We start from the raw sequence: 27,277 nt of genomic DNA on the forward strand, positions 1-27,277 counted from the left end.
TGAAACTGGTGAAGGAAGAACTTTGGAACTTCAGAAGCTCTCTCTATCCCCCACATGGAGGTGGTGTCCTGAACCGAGGTGACCTGCTCACAGAGGAGAAGCCCACCTTCCAGGGAATCCCACATTGTGTGAGAACCGAGAACAATGCAGATAAAATATAACACTACAGCATGAGAGAGAATAAGAACGCTGCAGTCAGAAAGAAAATAAAGCACTCTACAAACACATACTGGAAAGCAAAAGAAAGACTTCTTCAAATGAACCTGTGGCAGAACTCACTACTGTAGATGTCTAGGAAGAGAAATAGTAATTATTTCATTGTCACGAATAACCAAGGTAACAAGGCAGCTTAGAAAGAAAATGAAAGTCCCCAAAAAATGAACATAAAAACATTGAAATATTTGACTTCAATGACTGAGAATTCAAGATTGCAGTTCTGAAAAAATTCAACAAGATGCAAGAAAACACAGACAGGCACTTTAATAAACTCAGAAATACAATCAAATAACACAATTAACATTTTACCAAAAAACGCTATTTTTAAAAAGAACCAAATACAATTTCTGGAGATTAAAACTTAATAAAAGAAATGAAGAACAAAATAACCACCTTAGGTAATAGAGCTGACCAGATGGAAGGAAGAATCAGTGACATTGAAGATAGAAATCTGGAAAGGACACGGATGGAAGAAGAGAGAGAATTGAGAGTTATAAAAAATGAAACAACTATACAAGAACATTCTGACTCCATCAGAAAACACAATATAAGAATAATGGGCATACCAGAAGGACAAGAACGGGAGAAGTGAACAAACAGTATATTTAAACAGATAGTCGACAAGAAATTCACAAACTTGTGGAAACAATTGGATCCTCAAATCCAAGAAGCAACTAGAACACTTAATTACCTCAATCACAACAGGTCTTTTCAAAGGCACATTGTAGTGAAGATGTCAAAAATTAACAACAAATAAAGAATCCTTAAGGCAGTCAGTGAAAAGAAGATGACAACTTACAAAGGAAAGCCCATTAGATAATCATCAGATTTTTCAGCAGAAACTCTACAAGCCAGGAGGTAGTCGAATCAAATGTTCAAACTATTGAAAGGGATAAAATATGAACCAATAATAATATATCCAGCACAGACATCCTTTAGATATAGAGGAGGAAAAAATAAATTTCCAGATATGCAGAAGCTGAAGGAATTTTCTAACACACGACCTACACTACAAGAAATACTGAAGGATGCTCTTTGATCTTAAACAAAAAATCAAAAGAAAACAAAAACATGCACAGTATTATGAACAGACAGACAGAAGCAGGAAATGACAGCCCCTATACCAAATAGACAGTAAACACTTAAACATAACATACAGGGTAAAGAAGAAAAAAAATACACTTAAAAAAGGAAAAAAAGACAACTTGCAACTACAGCATAGAAATCAACTCACAGCATAATTAGGGATAATTTTTGACAGCAAAAACATAAAAGAGGAAAGAGTAAAGATCTGAACTGCCACAAGGGAATGGAGAAAGGGAGCATGCTGAAGAGAATAGAGTACTCTAAATATGAAATTTTCTTTTACATAAACTTAATGGTAAACACTCAAAAAAAAATCCAGAACTGAAATAAATAACATAAAAAAGAAGAAAAAAAGGGAAAAGTCATAGAATACTACCACACTGAAATAATAGACAGCAAAAAGAAGGCAAAGAAACAATGGAGACACCGTCCTACCAGAAAACCAAAAATAGAATGATAGGAAATCCTCATATGTTAATAATCACCCTAAATGTAAATGGACTGAACTCACCAACAAAAAGGCACAGAGTAGCAGATTGGATAAAAAACCTAAACAAAATCATAAACTGCCTCCAAGAGACATATCTCAACTGCAAGGCCAAATATAGACTCAAAGTGAAAGTGTAGAAATCGACACTCCAAGCAAATGGTATTCAGACAAAATCAGATGTAGCCATACTGATATCAGATGAAAGAGACTTCAGGATAAAAAAAGTAACAAGAGACAAAGATGGATATTTCATAATGATAAAGGGGACTATACAACAAGAAGAAATAACAGTCATATGTATGCCCCCAATCATGGAGCGCTAAAACACACTTAGCCACTACTAACAGAACTAAAGGGAGAAATTGACCAAAACACAATTATAAAATAGGGGACCTAGATACGTCATTGAAAGCTACAGGAAGATCATCCGAACAAAAAATAAATAAATAAAAATATCAGCCTTAAATGACACATTAGATGAAATGGACATAATTAACATTTATAGAGCACATCATCCTGGAACATCAGACTATACATTCTTTTCTAGTTTACATGGAACATTCTCAAGTATAGACCATATATTGGGACAAAAACTAGCATCAGCAAATTTAAGAAGATTTAAATCATACCAAGTGTATTCTCTGATCACAGGGTTTTGAAATTGGGTATCAATTGCAAAAAGAAAGCAGAAAAAAGCACAAATATATGGAGATTAAAAACATACTTTTAAAGAAGAACTGGGTCAAAGAAGAAATAAGAGAGATAAAAAGGAACGTAGAAACAAATGAGAATGAAAATACATTCTACCAAAAATTTAGGGATGCAGCGAAAGCAGTGTTAAGAGGGAAATTTATTTCATTACAGGCCTATCTCAAGAAACAATTAAAATCCCAGATTAAAAAAACAACAACAATGTCACATTACACCTTAAAGAACTAGGGGGAAAAAAATCAAATGAAACCCAAAGTCAGCAGAAGGAAGCAAGTAATAAAAATCAGAACACAATTAAATGAAATAGAGAACAAAAGGACAACAGAAAACAAATAATGCATCAAAGAGCTGGTTCTTTGAAAAGATTAATAAAATATACAAACCGTTTGCTAGACTCACTAAGATAAAAAGAGAAAAGACACAAATAAAGTCATAAATGAAAGAGGTGAAGTTACTATGGCTGCCACGGAAATACAAATGATCATCGAAGGATACTATGAAGGATCATATGCCACCAAATTCAATACCCTGGAAAAAATGGACATGTTCTTAGAAACATATAACCTTCCTAGGCTGAATCATGAAGAATAGGAAAATCTAAATAGACCAATCAACAGTAATGAAATTGGATCAGTCATCAAAACCTTCCCAAAAGCAAAAGTCCAGGGCCCGATGGCTTCACTGGTGAATTTTACCAAACATTCCAAGAGGAGCTAATACCTGTCCTACTCAAACTCTTCCAAAAAATTGAAGAACAGACATTACTCTCTAACTCATTTTATGAAGCCAACATTACCCTGATACGAAAACACAGTAAGGATAACACAAAAATAGAAAATTACAGACCAATATCTCTGATGAATACAGATGCAAAACTCCTAAACAAAATTCTAGCAAATCAAATGTAACAATGCATTAAAAAGATTATACACCACAACCAAATGTGGTTCATCCCAGGGGCACAAGGATGGTTCAACATATTCAAATCCATCAATGTGATACACCACATAAACAAAATAAAACAGAAAAATCATACGACTATAACAATAGGTGCAGAAAAAACATTTGACAAGATACACCATCCATTATGATTAAAACAATAAAATGGTTATAGAAGGAATATGCCTTAACATAATCAAGGCCATATATGACAAAGCGTCAGCTAATATCATAATTAATGGTGAATAATTGAAGTCCTTTGCTCTTTGTTCAGGAACATAACAGGGCTGTCCTCTATCACCTCTGCTTTTCTACATAGTATATGAAGTCTTAGCTAGAATAATCAGGCAAGATAAAGAATACAAGGTATCCACATAGGGAATGAAGAAGTTAAATTCTCACTTTTTGCAGATGACATGATGCTATGTATAGAAAACGCTAAAGACAACATCAAAAAGCTATTAGAAACAATAAGGGAACACAGCAAAGCTGCTGGCTACGAAATCAACGTGCAAAACTGTGTTGAATTCCTATATATTAACAATGAATCCTCAGAAAAATAAATAAATAAAATTCCTATTGCAGTTACAACAAAAATAATAAAATTCCTAGGAAAAAACTTCACCAAAGATGTGAAAGATCTATACACTGAAAGCTATAAGACATTTGTAAAAGAAATTGAAGAAGACACAAAGAAATGGAAAGACATTCCATGTTCATAGGTTGGAAAAATCAATATAGATAAAATGGCCATATTATCCAAAACTATGTACATATTTAATGCAGTCACCATCGAATTCCTAATGGCATTTTTTGAAGAAATAGAATAAAAAATCATATATGTATGAAACCACAAAAGACCATGAATAGCCAAAACAATCCTAAGAAAAAAGAACAATGCTGGAGGTATCACACTCCCTGACTTCAGCATGTACTACAGGGCAAGAATAATGAAAACAGTATGATATTGGTAGAGAAACAGACACACAGACCAGTGGAATAGAATCAAGAACCCAGTAATAAACCCTCATAAATATGGATAGATAAGTTTCAACAAAGAAGCCGAAAACACATGGAGAAAAGACAAGCTCTTCAATAAATGGTGCTGGGAGAGTTGGATAGCCAGGTGCAAAAGAATGAAACTAGACTGCTGTCTGACACTGTGAACCAAAATTAACTTAAAATGGATCAAAGATCTAAACATAAGACCAGAAACAATAAACTGCATAGAAGAAAACATATTTACTAAACTTATGGACCTTGGGTTCAAAGAGGATTTTATGAATTTGGTTTCATAGTCATGGGAAGTAAAAGCTAAAATAAATGAATGGGACTATATCAAACTAAAAAGCTTCTGCACAGGAAAAGAAACTACCAACAAAATAAAGAGGCAAACAACCAAATGGGAGAAGATATTTGCTAATAAGGGGCTCATATCCAAAATATATAGGGAACTCATACAAATCCACAACAATAACAAAAACAAACAGTCCAGTTGACAAATGGACAGAGGACCTGAAGAGGCATTTCTCTAAAGAGGACATACAAATGAGCAATAGACATCTGAAAAATGCTCAACATCACTAATCACAGAGAAATACACATAAAAACCAGAATGAGAAATCACTTTGCACCAGTTAGAATGGCTATCATCAACAACACAAATAATAAGAAATTTTGGAGAGGGTGTGGGAAAAAGGAACCCTCATACACTGTTGGTGGGAATGCAGATTGGTGCAGCCACTATGGAAGACAGTGCGGAGATTCCTCAAAAAAATTCATAAATAGAATTACCATATGATCCTGTAATCCCTCTTTGGTATCTACCCAAAAAATCTGAAAACTTTTATCTGTGGCGATATATGTGTTCTGATGTTCATTGCAGCATTATTTATGGTGGCCAAGACATGCACACAACCAAAGTGTCCTTCCATGGATGACTGGATAAAGAAGTTGTGGTATATAAACACAGTAGAATACTATTCTTCCAAGAGAAAGGATGAAATAATGCCATTTTCAGCAACATGGACATATCTTGAGATTGTAATGCTGAGCGAAATAAGTCAGTCAGGAAAGACCGAGAACCATATGATTTCGCTGATATGTGGTATATGAAACTGAAAACAACAAAGAATAAGACAAACAAATGAAGAAACAAAACTCATAGACACAGGCAGTAGTTTAATGGTTATCAGAGTGCAAGGGGTGGGGGATGGTAGATGAGGGTAAAAGGGATCGAATATATGGTGATGGAAAGAGAACTGACTCTGGATGATGAACAGACAGTGTGATATATAGATGATGTATTACAGAATTGTACACCTGAAACCAATGAAACTTTACTAACAATTGTCACCCCAATGAACTTTAATTAAAAAAATGATATTCCCCTTAACATGTTAGCAATATTTTTACTGATATTCTCCTCAGGCTAGTGACACAAATGAAAAAATAAACAAATGTGACTACATAAAACTAGAAAGATTTTGCCCTGCAAAACAAATCATCAACAAAAGGAAAATGCATTCTATTGAATGGGAGAAAATATTTACTAATCATATACGTGATGAAAGGTTAATATTCAAAATTATAAAAAATTCTCATACAACTCAACACCAAAAAGAAAAAAAATTCATTTGAAAATGGGCAGAGAACCTGAATAGACATTTCTAAAAAGAGGATATACGGATGACCAATGTCACTAATACTCATAGAAATACAAATTAAAATAGTGAGGAGAAGTCACCTCCACCTGTCAGAGTGGCCATCATCGATAAATCAACAAACTAGTGTTGCCAAGGATGTGGATGAAAGGGTAACCTGTGCACTGTTCATGGAACTGCAAATTTGTGCAGCCACTATGGAAAACAGTATGGAGATTCCTCGAAAACTTAAAATAGAACTACCTTATGACCCAGCAATTTTGCTCCTGAGTATCCAAATAAATGTAAAACACTAATTTGAAATGAGTTATGCACATATGTTCACTCCGTCACCATTTACAATAGCCAAGATATGGAAACAACCGAAATGCCCATCAATAAATTATTGGATAAAGGAATTGTGGTACATATATACAATGAAGTATTATCCTACTATCAAAAAAAGAATGAAATCTTACCATTTGCAACAACATAGATGGACCTAAAGGGTATTATGCTCAGTGAAATAAGTGAGACTGAGAAAGAAAAATACTACATGACTTCACATATATGTAGAATCTAAAGAACAGAATAAATTAATAAAGAAAACAAAAATAGACTCATAGACACAGAGATCAAACTTATGGTTAGTTGATGGGAAGGAGTTTCAGGGGTTGAGTGAGAAAGATGAAGGGATTAAGAAGTACAAATTGAAAGAAAAAAAAAGAAGTACAAATTGGTGAAGTTAAAAGGGATCATATATATGGTGATGGAAGAAGAACTGACTCTGGGTGGTAAACACACAATGTGATATATAGATGATGTATTGCAGAATTGTACACCTGAAACCTATGTAACTTTATTAACAATTGTCACCCCAATAAACTTTAATTAAAAAAAAAGAGGTACAAATTGGTAGTTACAAAATAGTCATGGGGATGTAAAGTACATAATAAGGAATATAGCCATTAATATTGCAAAAAGTATGTACTCAAATGGGCACTAGACTCTTTGGGTGTATTACTTCATAAATTGTATAAATTTGTAACCTCTACAGTGTATACTTGAAACTAATGTAAAAAATAATGAATGTCAGTTATAATTAATAGTCACAGTATATAAAGTACAGCCTAGGCAATACAGTCAATTATATTGTAATAACTATGTACAGTGTCAGAATAGACTTATTGGGTTTATGACTTTGTGAGGTACATAAATGTCTGATCACTATTTTTTGTGCACCTGAAGCTAATAAAAATTATGGAAATAAAAAAAATAGGAGGCAGAATATTTGGGGAAAAAAACTTTAATTGTAAAAACAAACAAACAAACAAAAACTCTTAAATTGTAAATTTAAATATGTAAAGTTTATTATTGCCAATTGTACTTCAATTAACAATAATAACAATTAAGTGCTAAAGTTAAAAAAGAAAGAGAGAAAAGAAACTGGACTACAGAATAGAGTAAGAACCATACTCACAAGGGATTATACCAGTGCAGTAAGTTATATGTTGGCGGCACACTTACTGTACAGAGCTGCACATACTATGGGGAAAAGACTCAAGGGACCAAGATGTTTAAATAGAATAGCATGATTATAAAGCAAATTCTGTTGGTTCAGAAAAGTAAGGCAATTCTAGGTATTATAGGTACTAGAGAATATAGGAGGATAGCAGAATTTAGAGTTGTTCTGGACAATGTATCTGTATTAATTTCCTCCCCTAAATTTTTTTGCGGAATAAATAATAAAACTCTTTATTGGATAATATTTATTTTAATCACCAGGTTTATAAACTCAGATTATGAAATGCACTGTAGAGTAAAAGTACAGCGTACTGTGAAAGTGTATGACAGTGAGAATGAAGCGATTTTGGGAATCCATGGAAGGCTTCTCTGAGGAAGAAATTTTAAACTGAAATATGAAGGCAGACTAAGAATCACACAAGTGAATATTAGAATCTGTGAAGAGATGGGTTCTAAGCAGAAAGAGTGTCATGCACAAAGTCTTGGTGTTGAGATAGATCTGGGTATATGATTAAAGATTCAAAACAGTAGCAAAATGCATGAGACAGAGGCAGGTCACATAAGGTATCATGGGGCCCATATTAAAGACTAAGGTTGTTAATGCTAAAATTAATTGCAAGCTGCAATCTATTCAAAATATAAGTAGACATTTTAAATAATTGGAATAGGCTGGCACAATAGGTCAGCTTCCAAGTATTTGTAAAAACTCTCATGTTGAGAGAATTCTAGTGGTCCATGAAATTTGCCATGGATATTTTGCCTTTATCATCATATACCCATCACTAAGCAAGTCAATATAATGATGTGTGTCAAACAAGTAGCATATACTTAAGTGGGATGAGAGATCATTTCAAGTTAACATTGCAATAAAAAGCTTCATAGAACAGGTATAGTTTGAAATAAAGTTTCAAAGAAATATATAATTTTGATAAGGATCATTGGGACCGAGTTTGACATGATGAGAAAAGGTATTTTCTTTGAGAAGAACAGGATGTAAAACACATAGGTATGAGGAAATGAGAGGCATGTTCTAAGCCCTATGAAATGAATAGTTTGGCATCATTGAGATGAGTTATAAGCCTATATAAAAAGTCACAAGATCTGAGCTAGAACAGTGAAAGTGAGGATGATATAATATGGGGAGTCAGAAAATACATTCAATCAAAAATCCATAGGGCTTTTTGGCGAATTCCATATGAAGGGTCAGGGGAAAAGAGAAAAACAGAGCATTACTTTATACTTGAGTAATTAGGAAGATAACTACCAAATAAGAAATACTGTGGGCTTTGTTATACTTAGTATTCATGTAGTCCTCACTTTGATACACTTTACAGTAACACCCTAAAATGTCTTTCTTTTGTCTAATTTGGATTTTTGTATACCAGTCGACAAATAATAATTATGAATTATTGCATGCTGGTAATAACTGCCAGTCAGTAATTTAATTTCAGTGGCATTTCCACCTATGTTTGTAGAACAGCACCTATTGTTACAATGTTGAATATTTAAACGCATTATAATTTCATTTCATGTCAAATGAGAGAGGGGCTGAAAAAAAGAAAGTTTTAACACTGTAATGGAAGCACAGATCTCATAAATTAATTCAAACAAGGTGAAGAAAAAAAATGAGCAGAATGAAATCTGTCTAGATTTGCTGGATTTAAACTTATATTAAACTGTGAAAGGAAAACTTAATTTAAAAAAATGCATGGCAAAATATATCAATTAAATGTATATCTAAATAAGAGTTGCATTTCAGGATTTTTATTTTTTCTCTTTAAGAACAGAAGCACTTATGTAGTATAAAATTCTAATTTTGGCTTGTGACATATTTTCCCTGGTACGTTTTCTCAAGTATACATTATATATTACAGTAAAAGACTAACTGTAGGAAATTCAGGAATGTAAATCAGTTTTTTAACATATGAGATGGTTTTATTTTAGTAATGTATTTTTCAAAGTGATGGTAGACATCATGGTAGAAATAGCTAGAATGCAGTTATAATTGTAGGACTGGAGATTGGAATTAAATGTTCGGGAATTAGATGGCCAGAGGTATATGGATCAAGAGAGTGCAATTCAAATGACTAGTGACATAACAGGTCCGGGAAGATTGTATAGACAGAGCTCTTTCAATATTTATATTAATAAAAGAGGGAATCTTTTGGATATCTGAATGGCTAAGAACTGGAACTAAGTTACCTGCAAACAGCTAGAAGTCACATCTCTGTAAAGCAGGCATTAGAATATCTCTATCCACTGGCCTAGAAATTTTAGTAAGAAAGTTGACCATCTTGAAAGTTTTGTAACAAAGAGTTACCTGCAAGGAATCAGAAGCTCAGCTAGTGCCACATGCAGAAAATAAAGTTGTACATTTCATACTGTACAAAGAGAATGAAAATTACAAAGCAACACATTAATATAATATTATCCTTAGAAACACTGAAACCCATAGAGGCTCAACAGAAGTAAATATGAAACTATTTAAAGCAAGTCTCCAAAATCCAGGGCATAAAAGAATCCCATAAAAATAATTACTTTGGAGATGAGGCTACAGTTAAAAATTACACACCACATATGGAAGCCAACCAGCACAAGAGAGTAAGTAAATAAAATATACACAAGAAATAATACATTGCAAACAATAGATAATAGAAATAAATAAAAATAAAAGTGTCTTTAAAATAAGTAGTTTTAAAATGATCAAGAGTTAAAATAAAGAATAGATACCGTGAAGGCAAGATCAAGACACTAAAACAAAAATGACAAATAATCAAATAGAAATTCTTGAAATAAAAATACAGGCATTTGAATAAAGAACGTGAGGGAAAGAGAAAAGTAGATTAGGCATACTCATAGTTGAAATAAGACAGTGAAATAGAATATAGATCTGAACCAGACTGAATATGAAACTTAGAAAATAGAACTTATCCAGATTGTAGCATAGGGCATTAAAGAAATAGAATATATAAAAGAGAAATGCAAGCAATATATATATATATATATATATATATATATATATATATATATATATATATATATATATGACAATACAGTCGAAAATCCAATCAAGTAGCATCTACTCAGAGTTCCAGAAAAAAAAATATATAAATAAAGATGAGAGAGAACTTTCCAAAAATAATTGGCTGAGGAATTTCCAGAATTGAGTAAAAACAAAACAGCTTGGCGTTAAGGAATATATTAGGTAATTAACAAAATGCAAAATAGCAAACCTACATCTAGATTCAAGAATTAGTAAAATGAGATGTATCAAAAACAAAGAGAAAAATCTTTTTTCTTATTAATTTTATTTTATTAAATTTATTGGGGTGAAAATTGTTAGTAAAATTACGTAGGTTTCAGGTATACAATTCTGTATTACACCATCTATAAATCCCATTGTTTGTTCATCACCCAGAGTCAGTTCTCCTTCCATCACCATATATTCTATCCCCCTTACCCTCATCTCCCACCCTCCACCCCCCCCGCCCCCCTTACCCTCTGGCAACCACTAAACTATTGTCTGTGTCTATGAGTTTCTGTTTCTCATTTGTTTGTCTTGTTCTTTTGTTGTTTTTGGTTTATATACCACATATCAGTGAAATCACATGGTTCTCTGCTTTTTCTGTCTGACTTGTTTCGCTCAGCATTACTCTCTCAAGATCCATCCATGTTGTCACAAATGTTCCTATATCATCTTTTCTTACCGCCGAATAGTATTCCATTGTGTATATATACCACAACTTCTTTATCCATTCATCTATCGAAGGACATTTTGGTTGTTTCCATGTTTTGGCCACCGTAAACAAAGCTGCAATGAACATTGGAGCACACGTGTCTTTATCTCTAAATGTTTTCAGATTTTTTGGGTAGATACCCAGGAGAGGGATTGCTGGGTCATATGGCAATTCTATTCGTAATTTTTTGAGGAACCTCCACACCACCTTCCATAACGGCTGCACCAGTCTGCATTCCCACCAACAGTGTATGAGGGTTCCTTTTTCTCCACAGCCTCTCCAACATTTGTTATTATTTGTCTTGTTGATGATAGCCATTCTGACTGGGGTGAGGTGATATCTCATTGTGGTTTTTATTTGCATTTCTCTGATGATTAGTGATGTTGAGCATTTTTTCATATGTCTATTTGCCATTTGTATGTCCTCTTTGGAGAAATGTCTCTTCAAGTCCTCTGCCCATTTTTCAATTGGGTTGTTGGTTCTTTTGTTGTTGAGTTGCATGAGTTCCTTGTATATTCTGGATACTAGCCCCTTATCAGAGGTACTGTTTGCAAAAATCTTCTCCCATTCAGTTGGTGGCCTCTTTATTTTGTCAATGGTTTCTTTTGCTGTGCAGAAGCTTTTAAGTTTCATATAGTCCCATTCGTTTATTTTAGCTTTTACTTCCATTGCCTTTGGAGTCAAGTTCATAAAATGCTCTTTGAACCCAAGGTCCATAAGTTTAGTACCTATGTTTTCTTCTATGCAGTTTATTGTGTCAGGTCTTATGCTTAAGTCTTTGATCCATTTTGAATTAACTTTGGTACATGGTGACAAACAGCAGTCCAGTTTCATTCTTTTGCACGTGGCTATCCAATTCTCCCAGCACCATTTATTGAAGAGGCTGTCTTTGCTCCATTGTAGGTTTTTAGCTTCTTTGTCAAAAATTATCTGTCCATATTTATGTGGTTTTATTTCTGGGTTCTCAATTCTATTCCATTGGTCTACGTGTCTGTTTTTCTGCCAATACCATGCTGTTTTGATTATTGTAGCCCTGTAGTACAAGCCAAAGTCAGGAAGTGTGATACCTCCATTATTGTTCTTTTTCCTTAAGATTGCTTTGGCTATTCGGGGTCTTTTGTGGTTCCAAACAAATCTGATGATTTTTTGTTCTATTTCTTTAAAATATGCCATTGGGATTTTGATGGGGATTGCATTGAATCTGTATATTGCTTTGGGTAATATGGCCATTTTAACTATGTTGATTCTTCCAATCCATGAGCACGGAATGTCTTTCCATTTCTTTGTGTCTTCTTCAATTTCTTTCAAAAATGTCTTATAGTTTTCAGCATATAGGTCTTTCACATCCTTGGTTAAGTTGATTCCTAGGTATTTTATTCTTTTTGCTGCAATTGCAAAAGGAATTGTTTTTTGTATTTCTTTTTCTGAGATTTCATTGTTAGTATATAGGAAGGCAATGGACTTTTGTGCGTTGATTTTGTAGCCGGCAACTTTACTGTGTTCGTTGATTGTTTCTAATAGCTTTTTGGTGCAGTCTTTAGGGTTTTCTATATATAGCATCATGTCATCTGCAAAGAGTGATAATTTAACTTCTTCATTCCCAATTTGGATGACTTTTATTTCTTTCTCTTGCCTGATTGCTCTGGTAAAGACTTCCAACACTATGTTGAAAAGCAGAGGTGATAGGGGACATCCCTGTCGTGTTCCTGAACGTAGAGCAAAAGGCTTCAGTTTTTCTCCATTAATTATGAGATTAGCAGAGGGCTTGTCATATATGGCCTTTATTATGCTAAGGTATTTTCCTTCTATACCCATTTTATTAAGTGTTTTAATCATAAATGGATGTTGTATCTTGTCACATGCTTTTTCTGCATCAATTGATATAATCGTATGATTTTTGTCCTTTATTTTGTTTATGTGATGTATCACATTGATGGATTTGCGTATGTTGAACCATCCTTGTGCCCAGGGGATGAACCCCACTTGGTCGTGATGAATAATCTTTTTAATGCATTGTTCTATTCGATTTGCTAGAATTTTATTTAGGATTTTTGCATCGGTACTCATCAGAGATATTGGTCTGTAGTTTTCTTTTTTTGTGCTGTCCTTACCAGGTTTTGGTATCAGGGTAATGTTGGCCTCATAAAATGAGTTAGGGAGTACTGTCTCTTCTTCAATTTTTTGGAAGAGTTTGTGCAGAATTGGTATTAGATCCTCTTTGAAGGTTTGGTACAATTCACTAGTGAAGCCATCTGGTCCCGGACTTTTGCTTTTGGGAAGGTTTTGGAGGACTGATTCAATTTCGTTACTGGTGATCGGTCTGTTTAGATTTTCCAGTTCTTCATGGTTCAGCCTTGGAAGGCTATATGTTTCTAAGAACTTCTCCATTTCTTCTAGGTTGTTGAATTTGGTGGCATATAGTCCTTCATAGTATTCTTGGATGATCCTTTGTATTTCTGTGGTGTCCGTGATAACTTCCCCTTTTACGTTTCTGATTTTGTTAATCTGTGTCTTCTCTCTTTTTATCTTAGTAAGTCTAGCCAAGGGTTTGTCAATTTTGTTAATCTTTTCAAAGAACCAGCTCTTTGTCACATTAATTTTTTCTATTGTCTTTTTGTCCCCTATTTCATTTAGTTCTGCTCTAATTTTTGTTATTTCCTTTCTTCTGCTGACCTTGGGTTTTACTTGTTCTTCTTTTTCTAGTTCTTTAAGGTGTAACATGAGGTTATTTATTTGGGAGTTTTCTTGTTTCTTGAGATAGGCCTGTAATGAGATAAATTTCCATCTTAAAACTGCTTTCACTGCATCCCAAAAATTTTGGTAGGATGTATTTTCATTGTCATTTGTTTCTATGTATCTTTTGATCTCTCCTCTGATTTCTTCTTTGACCCAGTCCTTCTTTAAAAGTATGTTGTTTACTCTCCATGTATTTGTGTTTTTTCCCGCTTTCTTTTTACAGTTGATATCCAATTTCAAAGCCTTGTGATCAGAGAATATGCATGGTATGATTTCAATCTTCTTAAATTTGTTGAGACTGATTTTATGTCCCAATATATGGTCTATCCTTGAGAATGTTCCATGTACACTAGAAAAGAATGTATAGTCTGATGTTTTACGATGAAGTGCTCTATAAATGTCAATTATGTCCGTTTCATCTAATGTGTCATTTAGGGCTACTATTTCGTTATTCATTTTCTGTTTGGATGATCTATCCATAGCTGTCAATGATGTATTTAAGTCCCCTAGTATAATTGTGTTTTGGTCAATTTCTCCCTTTAGTTCTGTTAGTAGTTGCTTGGTGTATTTCGGTGCTCCCTGATTGGGGGCATAAATATTGATGACTGTTATGTCTTCTTGTTGTACAGTCCCCTTCACCATTATGAAATGTCCATCTTTGTCTCTTGTTATCTTTTTCACCTTGAAGTCTGTTTCATCTGATATCATTATGGCTACACCTGATTTTCTCTGTGTACCATTTGCTTCGAGTGTCAATTTCCACCCTTTCACTTTGAGTCTATGCTTGTCCTTGTAGCTGAGATGTGTCTCTTGGAGACAGCATATGGTTGGGTTTAGTTTTTTGATCCAATCTGCTACTCTGTGCCTTTTTATTGGTGAGTTCAGTCCATTTACATTTAGGGTGATTATTGATATGTGAGGATTTCCTGTCATTCTATCCTTAGTTTTCTGGTAAGATTGTGTCTCCATTGTTTCTTTGCCTTTTTGTTGTTGTGTATTATTTCTGTGTGGTGGTATTCTATGATGTTTCCCTCTGTTTCTTCTTTTATTTCAGTATATATTTCAATTCTGGATTTATTTTGAGTGGTTACCCTTAAGTTTATGTAAAAAAAATTTTGATATTTAGAGTATTCCATTTTCCTCAGCACGCTTACTTTCTCCATTCCCATATTCCGGTTCAGGCCTTTACTCTCCCCCTTTTTGAGTTGTGGTTGCCACAAATTGTCCCTGTTAAAGGTGGTCGAATAGCCTCCTTTAGTATTTCTTGTAGTGCAGGTCGTGTATTGGAAAATTCCCTCAGCTTCTGTATGTCTGGAAAGGTCTTTATTCCTCCTTCATATCTAAAGGATATCTTTGCTGGATATATTATTCTTGGCTCATGGTTTCTCTCTTTCAATAGTTTGAATATTTGGTTCCACTCCCTCCTGGCTTGTAGAGTTTCTGCTGAAAAATCTGATGATAATCTAATGGGCTTTCCTTTTTAAGTTACCATCTTCTTTTCCCTGGCTGCCTTGAGGATTCTTTCTTTGTCGTTGATTTTAGACAGCTTCAATACCATGTGCCTTGGAGAAGTTCTGTTGGGATTGAGGTAACTATGTGTTCTATTTGCTTCTTGGATTAGAGGGCCCAGTTCTGTCCACAAATTTGGGAAGTTCTCGTCGACAATTTGTTTAAATATATTCTCTGTTCCCTTCTCTCTTTCTTCTCCTTCTTGTATGCCCATTATTCTTATATTGCTCTTTCTGATGGAGTCAGAAAGTTCTTGTAGAGTTCTTTCATTTCTTTTAAGACTCAAGTCTCTTTCTTCTTCTATTTGTGTCATTTCCAGGTTTCTATCTTCGATGTCACTGATTCTTTCCTCCATCTGGTCAACTCTACTACCTAAGCTGGTTATTTCTTTTTTTTTTTTTTTTTTTTTAATTAAATTTATTGGGGTGACAATTGTTAGTAAAATTACATAGATTTCAGGTGTACAATTCTGTATTACATCATCTATAAATCCCATTGTATGTTCATCACCCAGAGTCCGTTCTTCCATCACCATATATTCGATCCCCCTTACCCTCACCTCCCCCCCCACCCCCCTTACCCTCTGGCAACCACTAAACTATTGTCCGTGTCTATGAGTTTCTGTTTCTCATTTGTTTGTCTTGTTCTTTTGTTGTTTTTGGTTTATATACCACATATCAGTGAAATCACATGGTTCTCTGCTTTTTCTCTCTGACTTGTTTCGCTCAGCATTACTCTCTAATTTCTGCTATTGAGTTCTTAATCTCCAGAAATTCTATTTGGTTCTTTTTTAAAATTTCAATCTCTTTCGTAAAATGCTCATGCTGTTCTTTGATTGAGTTTTGAGTTCATTTAACTGCCTATATGTTTTTTCTTGTATCTCGTTGAGTTTTTTCAGAACTGCAATCTTGAATTCTCTGTCATTTAAGTCTCATATTTCTGTATCATTAAGTGCCTTCTCTGGAGATTTTTCACTTTCTTTCTGAGCTATCTTGTTGCCTTGGTTATTCATGGCGATTACTGGTTTACTATTTCTCTTCCTAGACATCTACAGGAGTGACTTCTGCAACAGGTTGATAGAAAGCGGTCTTTCTTTTGTTTGCCAGTACTTGTTGGTAGAATGTTTTATTATTTCTCCAACTGCAACTTATTTTTCTTCTCCCGCACGGTAGTGCTATGTTTTCTCTGCACTATTCCAACTTCTCACACAATGGGGGGATTCCCTGGGAGACGGGCTTCTCCTCTGTTAATAGTTCGTCTAGGTCACAGGGCACAGTGTCCCGGTGGGTATGTGGAGAGCTTTTGATGTTCCAAAGCTCTTCCAGCTCCTGATTCAGAGCCCGTATATTTCAGCAGTTCTTTTTACTCCTGCAGGGATCCGCCCAGATAGGTGGGGTCAGGGGCGGGGTGAGTTGTGAGAGGTGGCCCAGAGCAATGGCGGCGACCACCACCACAGCCAGTCCTGCTTCCACAGCTCTCTCCCCTTTGCTGGAACTAGTTGGGCTGTGAATTTGTGTTTGCGGTCTACAGTTCTCAAAACAGCAAATTTTCTGTTGTTTTGATCTGACACTGCTACTGTTTCGCTTCTAGCAACGGGCAGGTGGGGGCTGGGTGAGCTCTGGGAGGGGAGGGAGGGGGCGGCTAGTCTCAGTGCCTAAGGCTCCGTTCTCTGCTCGGCAGTGCGGGCTTAAACCACCGTTTTCAGCCTTTTTCCCTCAGTCTTTTCTCTGAGTTCTCTGCCGTGAGCGTTGGGTTCAGCCGTATTATATGCTGTCCCCTCAGCCCTGTGGAGCCCTGGCGGAGCCCTAGCAGTCCGAGTTCTTCCCTGTCCCGCAGGTGCGGTAATTTCAGGAAGCAGCGAGCTCGAAGCACTGAGTGAGGTCTGCGTCCTGCGCCCGCGCGGCTCCGTCTCCGCGCACTTCTCCGTTTCCTCCTCCCCCCCACTCGCGCGAATCTCCCACCTGTAGGGGATTTCAGTCGGTAGTGGGCCTCTTCGTCTTGCCTGTCTGCTGTTCAGGGAGTCCTTTGTGGAGTTTTTGTTGTTTGATTCTTTGTAAATTCCAGGGGAGCTTTACAGAGGCTCACTTCACGCTGCCATTTTTCCGGAAGTCCAAAGAGAAAAATCTTAATGCCTACCAGAAAGAAAAGACTATCTACCGGTATAATGAAACTCTAACCAGACTTACGTAAAACTTCTCATCTGCAACAATAAATGTCAGAATTAAATGTAATAATGCTTTCAAGTTCAGAGAGAACATAACTCTTGACTTACAAGAGCAAACTCATTTAATGTGCCATTCAAGAATGAGATTGAAATAAAGAAATATTCAGACCTACAAAATTTCAAATCTTATTACTACAGAATAGACATCAGTATGAAAGAAATGAAGAGTTGGGATGCAAGAACAATGGTAGAGGAAGAAATTGGTAAATTATGTTAGTAAATTTGCACAAGTAATGGGTAACTAAAAAAAGTAATCAATAATAATAAAAATGAAGATGATTACTGGAGAATTTAAAGATAATATGTATGTAAAGTTCTAGACGACAATAATACAAAAATGTAAATGTTTGAGTCAAAGTATTCTAAGATATTTGTGAGAAAGAGGATATAAACAATGATTACATACACATATTGAAAAGTAAAGAAAATCACTAAAGTAATAGAAATAGAAAAATATAAATTCAAACAAGTAGAAGGGAACATGTATGAAACACAATGATAAAAACTGAATCAATTTGTTAGATCACAGGAAATGAGATAGTAGAAATGAATCCAATTATGTAATAATCACAAGTAAAAATTATTAAACCATTTATTAAAATACTGGTAGAAATACAATCCAGATATATGTTAATGAAGAAAAACACTAAAATATGGGGGAAAAAAATCACAATTGTACAAATAATATTAGCCAATAGCAAACCAAAGCATAGGAGAGCATACCACACGGTTCCTAAATAAATATACTATCTCTGTATTTGTCATCTCTGTATATCTATTATTTACCTTTCTATTCCTTAACCTGTGTAGATAGGAAAAAAAAAGATGATTTTTAAAAATACAGAATTATATTTCAGTATTATGTTATTTTTGTAAAATTGAAACTTCAAATCATTTTATATTATTTATGAAAATACACACATATATGTGGTAATTTATAAAAACATGGATTTAGAAAGTTCATGGTAGAAACACTAACTGTAACAGTAGTGTTTTATTTCTTTTTAAAATCAAAAAAGAAAATACAACAAATTAAGATAATATTATATTAATTGGTATTTATTCAGTATTTAGCATTACTCAGGCACTGTTACATGTATTAACTTATTTAATTATACTCTATGAGGTTGATATTTCTAACTCTGTGTATTGGATACCTGGCTGTTCATTATATTACACTACATAATTCTTCCATTTTAAATATTTAATAATGATAACAATAAAATATCTCAGGTGGCTAGAAGGTCACTGGTCATTTTTGAGACTCTAATTTAAATGGATAGAAGAGTTAGAAAAAGATGGTAAATTATAACAGGATATTTAGCTCCCTTTTTTTTTCTTTGTAATAGTGAAATAGATAACATTATGATCCTATTTAACTTACTTTTTACTGAGACTTGGAAGAGACTGGTGATGTTTTAAGTTCTATGCAAGCAAATTAGCAGCTATTTTTAGAAATTTGAAAATTCTTTTTTTTTTTAATTTAATTTTATTAAATTTATTGGGGTGACAATTGTTAGTAAAATTACATAGATTTCAGGTGTACAATTCTGTATTACATCATCTATAAATCCCATTGTGTGTTCACCACCCAGAGTCAGTTCTCCTTCCATCACCATATATTCGATCCCCCTTACCCTCATCTCCCACGCCCCACCCCCCACCCCCGAAAATTCAATTCATTTTTCAATTAATTTTTAATATGATGTAATACTCCAGTGCATGCTCTCTTTCATTGATGGAGACAATGCAACAGATTCACTTGCAATAAAATATTAACTTTAAGATGTTTCTCAAGAAGGAACACATTATTTATATTTATGCCTGATAAAAATATAGTGATCATGCATATGCATTTACAACATAGTAGGATGTTTTGGGGGTACTATATATTAGAGATAAAACTACAGCACAAGAGGAGAAAAATTGTCCTCAAAATGTTTTGTTAAACACTTTACACAAGGCACCTTACAATGTGCTTATTAATATGCACTTTACCAAATTGAACTCATCAATGAGAATTTTGTCTGATAGAGATTGAAACACTTTCTCTTGGCAAGATCAGCATATTGGTATTCCTGCTAATTCTGCATCACAAATACCATTTTTGAAAGTCTTAATCAATAACCCTTACCACATTGGGAAACAAGAGAAAGAACACAGATATCAGCAGACCAGATTCTTTTGCACACTATAATCTCGACCAAGTTAGTTCTCCTGTGTAAGTCTCTAATTTTCTTGTCTGGAAACTTAGGGCATTAAACTAGATCATTCTGAAGATTTTGTCCCTGAATCATTCCAAGAGAATATACATATTTTTTTTAAAAAGTCTGAATCTGCATATTAAAATCTAATTTCAGTTTTAAAAACTGAACAAAATTTTATTTTGGAAAGTGTTGGAGATTACATAAAAATGAGACAGCAGAACCAGTGTTCTTTAAAAAGTAACAGTAGAAAAGCTAGGGTCTTGGGACTTTCAATTTAGAGGACTTGCATTTCATATAACCCTAATAAAATGTTTTTGAATAATCCTATGATAAATTTCATATTCTGGATAACATGAGGGGATGTTGGAGATTTGTATGATGTGTATAGAATTTACTGGGCTGAATAAATAATTTGACTAATAATGAATATGTAATAGCAGCACCTACACTATTTCAAACATCAATCGATGGCCTGGTTAATGACTTTTGGAGGGATAGGAAGCAAAGTTTATGAAAAAAAGAAGTCTAAGAAAGACACTTGAAGGTGGCATAATGATTGCACTCAAGAATCTATGTTTTTGCCCTAACACAAGTAAGGCATGGCTACATTATACAGTTATTCAAATATATTGACAGTTATTTAGAAAATATCAGTATGTGTCTCTTGGTTAGAGATTCTCATTTGGGCTTTCTGTAAAAGTAATAATCCCCTTTCATGTATCGGTACTTTAGAGACAAATCAAACAATTACTTTTATTTACACGACCACTTGATAAAATAGGCACACATTTCCTCATTTCACAGATGTAGAATTAAAACCTAACAGAGCTTTAGTTCTCTGGTAAGTAGCAGAACCCGGATAAGAACTCAGATCAGCCTGCTTCCACAATCTCTAAATTAAGTTGCTTCCTATAGGGCCATCATGCACAAACCCCTTTTTAATGAAAGTGTTTTATTCATATCAACAAACATTACTTTTGTGAACAATGGTAATCTTTTTATCGGGTATCACTAATTTCCTAATCCTTTAGCAGGAGGAGTGGGTGTTTAATTCAGTTCTTTGTTCTGTCTTTTCTCTGGCTTTGCCTGCCTTCAGAAAAAGTGCATTCTGTCAACTCTAGGTCACATGATAAATGTAGAGAGAATGGCTATTTCTGAAGTGGGTGGATCACAGTAATTTGTTACTCAGAGCTATCTGTGGCTTGGTGGCCAAATCTAAATGCTGGCAAGCAGTCATATCTGTAAGGCACATCCTTCAATTTAGCTTTTATTTGGCAAAAATACTGACATTTTGATTATGTTTTTCTCACTCCAGAATATATCTCTCAATTGAGTTAAAGTGCAGAAGAATGGGTTGGGTTTTGGGGGCCCACTAAAATACTAGCACTGGCCTCAATTTAGTGATCAATTGTCCTGACTATCTCTATTGTGAACATAATATTGGGCACTTAGAAAACAGACATAAATAAGGCACATTCTTATGGTCTATAATAAGAAACACATACAATTTAATATTAAGTATCTCTGATCTAAATAATAGCATTCCTCTCCCAGTTTGCTACTTCTTACAACCCCATAAAAATGTTAAATAGCTCCAAGTAATTTTTTCTTCAAATATAGGGTTTGTGGATGACTAGTGTCAGGACTTGAATAAGAACCAAAATGTTGACAGATTAACTGGAATTTACACAACAGGTTAGAGCACATCTAGCATCAGAAAATGCAAGGAATCCCAAAATAATGGGCCACTGCCATTAAGTAAAAATAGTAGGAGACATCAAAGAGATTTAGGTAATATCTGATATAAAGACATTATGTAAGGATAATTTAGTAAATAAGCATGAATCCAGGCAGTCAAGCAGTGGAACTCAGGAGGAGTTTGGGTTAGTTGAGGTCCAGCCTGGGGGTTGAAGTCGGACTCCAGTCCTTAAGATGATAGACTAGAGTAAGGCACACCCTGATCTACACTCTAAGTTACTGACTCAAGCACAGAGAAAAAAAAAAGACAATGATCCAATTCCTAGATGGCAGTGTTGGTGGAAAGGGAAGGAAGAAAATGTCAGTAATGGCACTAGGATGTAAGGTTGGAGTGGCAAGTCTGATGGTTATTTGGTGACTAAGTTATGTGTTAAATTATTACTGTACTTGCTAGTAGAATTCAGAGCTGAGAATGGAAATCAGGGTTATATTGTCCTAGATTAGAGCAGTAGGGCAAGGAGCCAGGGAAATAATTACCACAATGCCTAGGACAATGTCATGTTTCCAGTGAGTATGGGTGAACACTGATGGAGAGACAGTGTATTGGTATGGAGGGGAGAAAAAGCCTGGATTAGCAGATAGGACACCTGGATTCAAAACGTGACTCTGCTAATAACTACTTGGCTAATATTGGGCAAGTCACTTTAGCTTCCTGGGATTTGTTTTTCTCATATGTGTAGTAAGGGATTTGGACACCTCTCTTTATTTTTACTATTTTAACATTCTATGAAAATAGGCAATGACTTATATCTACTCCATGTTTTTCTACTTAGGACAGATATTCTAAAATGTATGACTGACTCTACCTGAGACCAGACCATGCTTTTATAACTAAATCAACATCTGGATTTGTATTTTTATTCAGTTTAATATACCCTACAGATACCATAGCATTCTTGTATTTACTTCTTTGTCCCATCCTTTTTTTTTTTTTTTTGGCCAATATTAAAATTATGTTTCTTAATAAGCACAGTGCAATGTAGAATAAGTTTTTATTTGTTTATTTTGCAAATGAAATAAACGTTTCATATTTCTTGGGAAATAATGATAATACATGGTATAGACCATCTTCATTGACATTATTATTGTGTAATTGTTAAACTATATTTTTTATACGCTTCCCTATCTAATGAATACTTCATTTTCCCTCAGAATTTTACCCAAATTACTAAGTTTTGTCTCCTTTTAAGTCTGCAGACTTGATTTAGAAATATTTAAAAAATTAAATATGGCCATCATTTTTATCTTCCAGGTGCAGGAAAGAAAGTTACTGAATCCATTATTATTTTGTTTATTTCCTTTTAATATTATATGTTAGTTTGGGAAGATTTGCTGGCCAACAATGCTCTTCTTGTTTGGCAAAAACTGTACCTGCTGGATAAAACTCTTCATGTCCTGTTTCACAGTGCTTCGTATAGCATTGTATTGATTATGCAATTATATCCCTTTGGTAAACCTTCCAGTTTCTTGACTCAATGTGACAAGGAAATGGAAAAAAAAAAAAAGTTCACACCCCTGAACACTTCTGGGCTTCCACTAAATAATTTTATTCCTTCCTTGCAAAGAATACAGATATCTCACAACTATCCTCTTCTAACTTTTAGCTACCTTGGTTTAAAAGCCAGTAATTAAGTTTTATTTTGAAACATATACTTCTGTTAAAATGCATCAACACAATCATTCATTGACTATTAATTTCTAAAAATTGTGAAGTATTAAGTAAGTCAAATGTTACTATAATAATTGAATGTTACTTCAGTTTTCCTGTTAAATAATTTTCCAAAGACAATAGCATAGAATACAAAGATTATGAGATATAAAATGCATTCTAACATAGTTTATACATACTAATAAGTCCAATTTAATTTCTTTCAAGGATCCTTTGAAAAATGTATTGAACTATTATTATATTAATGTCTGATCTCAGCTGTTGAGTTTGTGGCTCACGTGCTGAAGTACTTGTAGTTTTGTAAATTTGATATGACACATAGTAAATTTGATGAGGTCTGACAATTAAGTTTGCGAATTTGTTGCAATGATATTGCTAACCTTCCTTGATATCAGGGGGATTGTTCATTATGAATTTGTACCAACTGCACAAACAGTTAACCAAGTTTACTATTTGGAAATGCTGAAAAGGCAGCATGAGAAAGTTAGACAACCTGAACTTTTCGCCAACAATTCATGGTTCTTGCATCATGACAATGCACCAGCTCACATGGGACTGTGTGTGAGGGAGTTTTTAGCCAGTAAACAAATCTCTGTATTGAAACACCCTCCCTACTCACCTGATCTGACCCCCAGTAATTTCTTTTTTTACACAAAGATAAATGAAATATTGAAAGAAAGACGTTTCGATGACATTCAGGATATCAAGGGTAATACGACAACAGCTCAGATGGCCATTTGAGAAAAAGAGTTCCAAAATTTCATTAAAGGTTCGACTAGGCGCTGGAATCAGTGTATAGCTTCCAAAAGGGAGTACTTGGAAGGTGACCATAGTGATATTCAGCAATATATGTAGCACTTTATCTAAGATGAGTTCGTGAACCTAATTGTCCGACCTCATATAGTGCCCAGAATTGTATTCACATTTTAAGAAAGGAAAAACCTGTATTAAAATTGTAATACTAACTGTATACCAAGAACAAAAGATGAATACAAGTCATGTTTGATTTTTGCAATTACAAGAGATGCTCAAAGTGGTTACCATCCATATATAATATATATATGTATATATATATATATATATAATATATATATTATATATATATATATCTACATACATATATTATATATATATATCCATATATATATTATATATATTATATATATATCCATATATATATATATATATATATATATATATATATATATATATATTATGTATATCTGGATGGAGTCTCTCATTTTTTATTCCATTGTCAGCTATCTTATTCAATGAACAAAAAATTTTATGCAACCACATTGTTCACAATAATAGCAATCCAAAACTTTGTTTCTACAAATATGTGCATATTTATAAAATGTGTATCCAGAAGTTAAAGAAGGCAATAAATTATCATTAGTGTGGAAATAATGGTAAAGTAAGTCATGTAATTAGTACAGGAATTTCATAGCATACCAATTATATATCTTCAATTCATAACATTAGCATTTATTACATCACTATGAATGGGACTCAGTAATAGTTTTTTTTCTTTTTAACTTCAAGACATTGCTAGTAAAGTGACAATTTTTTGTTCAAGGGATTTTTTAAATTGTTTTTATTTCCATGAAAGAAAAGTATTACTTTGGTTTTTATTTATTCAATGTACGTCTAATGTTCTGAGTCAATGTGCTAACAGTTGGTGTACATGCACTCAATATATATATGTTGCATAAATGTATGAAAGATAGAGTGCCTGGCCTTAAAGAGCATAGAGTATCATTGAGTGATAGATATTGGTACACAAACAATTATAATACAAGGTAATATGAAAATACATTAAATACATTAAAGAGACCCCTGATACTTAATTTGACATGACAAGTTTCATGTTGAAATTGTTTTTAAGTGTATAACTAAAATATGCATAGAGATTCACTAGCTAATGCCTGTGGGATGACACATGGGAAAGATGAAAAGGTTCCAGTCAAAAGAAGCAACTTGCATTTCTAAAATTTGGTGAGATCATGGTGCACTTGAGGACCTCCCTACTAAACTACATATGATCAACTTGAAAATCAATAATGTGCAATACATGTGAACATATTTGGACTTATTTTTTTAATCCTAGCATATTTCTGGTTTAATCTGACTTTCAGCAGCCGGTCTTACAATCAATAACAAAGCTAATTAAGACCTTGTCATCTTCACTAGTTTAGCGGAAGAAAAAATATTAGTAAAGAATCATAGGAATGTTAGTGAAGAATCATAGAACTGTAATAGCTGTATGTGATGTCAGATGGGTAGTAGTTAGGGGAGGGGGGTTATCACTGTGTGAGGGATATAAATGATAAATGTCTAACTATTACATTGCTTTATACACCTGAAATTAATTAAATGTTAAAAACATTAATAGCAAAATAAATATGATGTATTTAGCAACAAAAAAAGAATCATAAGAAGGTGAGCATTTTGATAAATACATGCAGATTCACATACAGAAACTGAGGCAATGATAACCACTGACATATATACAAGACTGCAATCATTTGAGTATGTTCACCTGTTTTATTTCATTTTGGCTTTTCAATTACTCTGAAGAATGGGAGAGGCTAGGTCTGCAACACTGAGTGAGTCTAAGGTGCTTTCTCAACAGTACTTGTGGGGACCCAAACCAGGTCTTATAATAAGTGTTCTCTCTATTACAGAACATTACTCTCAAAATATCCCTAAGGCAGATGAATAAATCATCATAACGTTTGGTTACTGGTCCCTTCCTGCTGTATCTTTTTATTAGGAAAGAAGTGTACAACCTGCCATATAATCTATGACAATCTGAGTACAGGTGAATTGGAAACAGATTATTACAGGCATCAAAAACATCGATTGTGGGCCAAGAATTGTGTGAGGTTCTAAGAATGTTGCACGAGAAGGAAGAAAAATGGAGTTATTAGATATACATACATGAAACTATTGGAGAATAACCAATCCTGTGATACTAAATATAACTGTAGTAAGAATCTAACCCCATATTAAAAAAAGAAAAAAAAAGAAAAAAAAAAGAACTCTGAAAAGGAAGTCAGTCCAGAGCGGAAGGCAGTGGGAGACATGGTGAAAAAGGTGAAGGAAATTTTGAGGTGTACACTTCTAGTTATAAAATAAGTAAGTCATGGGAATGTAATATACAGAAATACAATAATAGGGACAAGGGATTAAGTAAACACTATGTCTACTATCTCCCAGGATCACACCAAAATTACAACTAAATTATAGAATAGTCAACGTCCAGAATTATCTGAAGACTAGCTAAACAGAACCCCTATAAATAAGGATATGAAAAGAGGCCACATCAAGACTGGTAGGAGAGCATAGATGCAAAACAGGCTGACCTCAAATCCACAGCTAGTGGTTGTGTTGTAGAATCCAAGACCGGAAAGAACCCCAGTAGCACTCAGAGAGCTAGGAGAGTCAGCTTTATTACGACGGAGGGCTCAGTGGGATCCTTCCCAAAAGACTGAGCCCCTAGCAAGGTTATGAGCAGGTTTCTATGGGTTGGGGACTTCCTTGTGTTGGGGAAGGGGTAGATGTCGTCTGGTGATTGGCTCAAGGTGTGGCTTGGAGGGGGTTATACGGAAGTGGGCTGGGGCTTAGGCTGGGGATTTCTCTCTCTGCTCGGGGCAGGGAACCATTTTAATGTCAGTTTCCCCATCAGTTGAACACTGAGAGGAACACCACATTGGTGAAGTTCCCCCAAGAAGGAAAAGGGGTCCCAGCCTCACACCAGGCTCCCAATCCCAGGGTTCCTGTGCCAGTAAGAGGAGTCCCCACAGTATTTGGCAGTTAAAATCAA

The sequence above is a fragment of the Rhinolophus sinicus genome, chromosome 18 (genome assembly GCF_057876585.1).
Source record: "Rhinolophus sinicus isolate RSI-liver-muscle chromosome 18, RSI-T2T, whole genome shotgun sequence".
NCBI classification, from domain to species: domain Eukaryota; kingdom Metazoa; phylum Chordata; class Mammalia; order Chiroptera; family Rhinolophidae; genus Rhinolophus; species Rhinolophus sinicus.